The sequence below is a fragment of the Rousettus aegyptiacus genome, unplaced genomic scaffold (assembly GCF_014176215.1).
Source record: "Rousettus aegyptiacus isolate mRouAeg1 unplaced genomic scaffold, mRouAeg1.p scaffold_m13_p_2, whole genome shotgun sequence".
NCBI classification, from domain to species: domain Eukaryota; kingdom Metazoa; phylum Chordata; class Mammalia; order Chiroptera; family Pteropodidae; genus Rousettus; species Rousettus aegyptiacus.
Genome location: NW_023416295.1, coordinates 32,592,270 through 32,597,861, shown reverse-complemented (window position 1 = coordinate 32,597,861; position 5,592 = coordinate 32,592,270). Strand labels below are relative to the sequence as shown.

Here is a 5,592-nt window from a genome sequence, read left to right as displayed (position 1 = left end):
GCTAGTAAGATCAAAATTTGAATGAAAATCAAACTCTGTCTGACTCTTTAAAAGAAACCAGTGCTAAGAAAGCAGAGTTGAACATCTAAACTTTCTGTCTACTTTTGTTTTAGGTTTTATTATAGGGAAATCTTTCACCAGGGCCACAGTGAATACTAGTCTCATGATACTTGTTCAAGGGGACAACATAAGGAAAAAGTAGATAGGCCAAGAAAGTAGATGTACTGTTATGATAACAGGACCCCTGTTCCAAAGATGTAATAGTTGTGTTTACCTCATCAAAACAAATGAAACAACTAACAGATTCTTAATGGAGGTCTCTCTTCCTACCTTGCCAACTAGTTGTCAGAATTTACCTTTGTTCTCAAGTTTCATTCATCAGGAAAGTGTTTACACTGGGTGAGATGGCTGCTTTTCTTTCAGAATTGGGAGGCTATAATGTTGAACACATTCTAAACTTATATAAAAATCAAATGGAAAGTTTTCTATTTGAAGTTTATAGTTAGGAAACATTTTCAGGTTATTTTAACATTCTTACTGTAAGAGGTTTTATTTAAATATTTCTGGATTTTTTATCAACCTTACATTACACAAAATTTGTTTCCAGCTTATTCCTGAAACTATAATTTGCTGTTCTGTATATGAGGAACTCAGTTACTTGGTGCATATTCTTATTGAAGTTAAGACTGAACGATTGATCCCCGCATGAGCTGGTTAGTATTATGGAGAGCATATCCTTGGCCAGAGACAGCACTTCCGATTCTGCTTAACAGGTAGAGCCTCAAGGAGGGCTAGATTAAAATAGTAGTTGATGAAATTCCGTCTGCTATGAAAAAAAACAACTCAAAACATAAGTTACTTTGATAGTCAAGGAGCAACAAAATATTCACAAAGAAGTGTTTATTTCAATGTTACACAAAATGGGATTTTCTATATGGCTGTAATCAAATACATTATTTGACTCTCTTTAAATGAATCCAGAGTGAGAGTGAAAAGAATGTTTAAGGAGGTTCAATGAATTAGGTATATAATTCTATAAATGCTGAAGAGTAAGACATAATCTTGTTTTTCACCTGTCAGTTTGAATAGAAGAGGAGGCTTCACCTGGGACATTTTTTTCTTTTTAAGGTTTCAAAATACTTTTAAGAGAAAGCTTTTATGGTAATCACGGTATGAAATAGCCTTTTTCATATAAATAAGATTTCCAATGAAACATATTTTCCTAATCAAATGGGTACTATTCCAAATGCATCAGTAAATTCTTGCAATTCTGCACTTTTAAATCAGATGTATTTTTTGGCTCCAATATTCTCTTGTACATTCAAGTAGTTTCAGTGAGTATTATTCTCATAGTTGCTGAAATGTATATATGGGAAAACTACTAGCCTTTCTAAACCTCACTTTTGCCCCTAGATTGTAATTAATAATTGCTACCACAATTAGCTGCCTTCCAGATTTAAGTAGGTAATATATGTGAAGTCATCTAACCTCATAGTAAGTGGTGAACACATAATAAATATGATTTCTCTGCTTATTTATATATAATATTAAACCCCTATAAAATTATATAAGTAGAAAAACACCATTATTATATTTAATTTCCTAATATGGATGGTTATGAGAGAAAAGACCAATAACAAAATGATAAAATCACATTTTATCACTAAATATTTATTTTATTTAATAGTAAACTGTATAAATGAATGAATCAATGAATGAAATAGTGGATATATCCATATTAGTTAATCTGTGTTTATTATTTTAACGAGTTGAATAAATATTTTAAGTAATCTATTTTTCAGTATCTAAGAAATTGTCTACTATCTTTTTGGACAGCTTATTTATTGAGAAAGTTTGTGATCTCATTTTCTACTTTGCATGCATATTTTATTAAATTTTGTGAAGCACTAATTTAGTAATTTTTTGATAAACTTTAAAAGTAATATTGCTGTTTTCTAACTAAAAGAAGATGAGAACATGGGAAATTAAAATTCAAAGAATAGTAACTATTTGAAACATAAAAATCAATATAATTGTCATTTGCACACAATTTATATGTTTTCTAAAATGTGTGAACTATTTAATAAAGAATATTTAATAAAAACACTTATTTGGAAACTTTAAGGAATAAAGCACTATTTCTGTATACATCACTAGATGACTGTAAATGACAAAGTAATTACTGTGTCCCCTTCACCCTTGGGCTAACTAATTTAAGAATATCTGATAAATAGTATTGTATTATTTACATATATATTGCATTTTATATTGCATTTTAAAATGACTTCTAAATCATTATTATTTATAGAAATGCTCACATACCTTTTGTAAGAAAGCAAAGGCTGCTTAATTTCTTTTTAAATAAACTCAGCAAATGAGCCTAGGAATGTCTCAGCATGAATGGACGTGACATGTGTTAGTATCCAAGTAATAGACCCAGATTCTGAACACTTTTGCTGATGATCTGTTAATTATCTCTCCTCATAGCCTTTCCAATATTATACTATTTAAAACATTTAAAGTTATTAATGCAGATAATTTGAATTCCATTCTAAAAGGTGCAGTTTTTAAGGAGAGAGATAGTTATTTCTTCTTTGTATTCTCTATACCTGCTCAACATCCTGTACTTTCTAAATGTTAGATGAATGAGTGGACTGAATGAATAATTTAGAACTTGGAGACAATGTTATACATTACTACTTTGGAATGTCATAACAATTTCTTTTAAGAAAAAAATTTTTTAAAAAATTTTTGAAGCATTTTTGCAGTTCTATCTACTGACTTAACACATGCTCTTCAGTGTCGGTGTCACAGTTTGATGCCCTGACTACAGATAGCTATTCTGCGAACTCACTGCAAATTCACTTTTGGGGGACATTATGCTGGAGAAATGACCAACACAGTAAACTCCATAAATCACTTCAGTGACATTTTATATGTATATTTCTGTATCTATATTTCTATATATGCTTGCAAACTCAATAGCTTCAATGTCCGTTGTTTTATTTCTCAGAGGAACAAGTATCAAGTATCTAGCACAGACTAAGTATTTAATCCCCTAAAGATAATGAGTAAGGTAAGACATCTGTGAAATGGAAACACTTATAGTTAGAAGAGTGGAAACCTGTATCCATAGAATAAGTTTAGCACATAAATATTTTGGTCACATTCTCCAGAATAGAAACTGGATTAAATTAAAAGAGTTGACATTTCACAGAATGATTGTAAAATCACACATGTAGGTCCAAAATATAGCTACAAAATTACTTAATAGGGGAAAAAATAGAAAAAATTCCACATGAAAGGCAGAGTTGAGAATTTTAATAAGCTCAGTATAAATAAGCACTGAACAGTGGTTTTCCCAAATATTGATGCAATTATAGGAAACATTGATGTACATATGAAATACAGGGATAAAATATAATGCTTTTTATTGTATATTGGGTATTGCATATGTGATGTATTTCAGTTATTGAATAATTGGTATACAGAAAACAATTTAATTTGATATTTTATACTAATACATTTTATTTCCCTTTTTTTGGTAAATTGATCTGGTGACTTGTATGATCTTGTTGCTTTTTTTCCTTCTCATTTTATAGTAACAAATTACTTTAGGTTAGAAAGTAAAAAACTCTTTTTTGTCTAGCTATTAAAATCATTATATATATATGGTAAATTTACGATTGTAGTTTCTCGAGAATGCATGTTTCACCTATCCGAAAATTACCTTTTCTTCAATACTTCATTGACTTTTTGAACATACATTCTATTTGATTCAGCTTGCCTATTTATTTATTTGTTTGTTTGTTTGTTTATTTATTTTACATTTTGATATATAGTAACTAAAATAGTTCAGAAAAGGGTTGGATCAAAATATAGTGGTAAGGGTTAAAATAAAAGTTGTTTGTAGTTTGATTGTTTTTTAGGTAACTGTAACCAGTCCAGAAAGCTGTTTTATCTCCTTAAACAGGGCTCAAACCACATCATTTATGTGTTAGATTTCAAAAGAAATTCTTCCTCTTCCCTTTTGTCTTTGTTTTTACCTGCAAGCTAACTTTCCTAAGAACATGGATGGATTGTGGTGGGGTGGGGTGGGATGAGGTGGGGAAGAGGGAAAAGTTAGATAAAACGTTTAAAAAAGAAAAAGGCAAAATCTTAAAAGGGAAAGCTACTGAGGAAAAAGCATCACTAATTGCCCAAGAAGCATTCACTGAGGTAATCCTCTAGTCCCTCCATAACCATTTCTAGAGAGGAATTTAGAGGCCAGCAAAGACAATACATCCTTGGTTTTCTGGACACTTGGTTTGGGTTGAGGAATTCTGGTTGGATGGATCTCTTCTTGATGTCTTTACTATTATTTAGAATCCTTTGGTTCTCAATAAAGAATTGATTAGGATGACTCAAAGAAAAACTTCAGTCAACCACATTATGTGTCATCTCAAACAATTTCTGACAGGCTACCTAGTAATGTGTCCCTTTTACTAAATCAAAAATCTAGTTTATCCCTCTGGGAAAGATCTTTTATGACTGCAACTTCTGTTTCAACAGCTCTGGATCACTGTGACTGAGTGGGCACCCATAATAATCACCTTGGCTTGGTAGATTGGTTAGAATAATCTTTAAGCAACTGAAAGGTATATAGTCTGAACTTTTGCCTTCCTTTCAGAAGCTATGACGGTTATTGTAAGAGTAGCCTTTATCAAACTTGTCTGGATCCATCTTTCCTGTAATAAATTATTTCTTCCAGAACTACAGTGCCTATTCCAGTGTCAAACCAACGACCTTAGGAAGAGGACATTCTGCATTCGACCTTCATGGCAAAGAAGGTGATTTTCTTGCAAGGCTTTGTGTAACTGACACATCCAAGGTGGAAAGGATTTGGTAGAGGGCGAATTGATCTGATCTAAAGAAATTTTCCCAGCATTTCCCTGTGTGCTGGAATCTTGACCAGTGTAGGAATGGCTGAGGTGTATAAGCAGAGGCTCAAGTCTCTCATGGGACTGCACAGCCAGCAAACATCTGGCTCTAAATTGCTCTGGGCTCCAGCACCTTTGGGGCAGTGGCTGGAAAGGCTCCAGAGACATGTGGGGAGGAACTGAGCCATCTGACTTCCGGGAGGGCTGGAGGGGCAGCCCTCGCTCAGACAGAGTACTGGCAGAGGACCCTGTGTCTCCACTGAGACCTCCCCAGTACTAGCTTGCAGACTCAGGCAGGTGCCACATCTTGATTCGGTTTCTGTCTTTAAAGTATCATTCTCACTCTAGAACTTAGAACCTAGATAAAGTTATTTAATAGGATGATTATAGATTTGGAAACCTCTGGTAGGCACTTTTCAAGTTTTGGACTTATTACTTTGTGTATTTGAAAAAATGTAATTAGAAGAGACCATCGAATGCTATGTTATCTTGCATAGTTATAAATGAATGCATGATTCAAGTTTTAACATGAATTTTGCATTCCTCTATTAAAAATTATTATTTTTTTACAGAAAGGTTTTAAATCTTGCTTTTTTTCTCTATATTTTACAAAGAATATGTTCTTTGCTTTAGTTATTTCGAGCTGCTACAGTGAAATACCATTGACTGGGTG

The 5,592-nt window shown here is 32.5% G+C and overlaps 1 pseudogene; it reads right to left on the bottom strand.

The window, feature by feature from the left end:
- Window positions 1-4,191: 4,191 nt before the first annotated feature.
- LOC107508400 lies at window positions 4,192-5,087 on the bottom strand (annotated as a pseudogene).
- Between the last annotated feature and the right edge of the window lie 505 nt (window positions 5,088-5,592).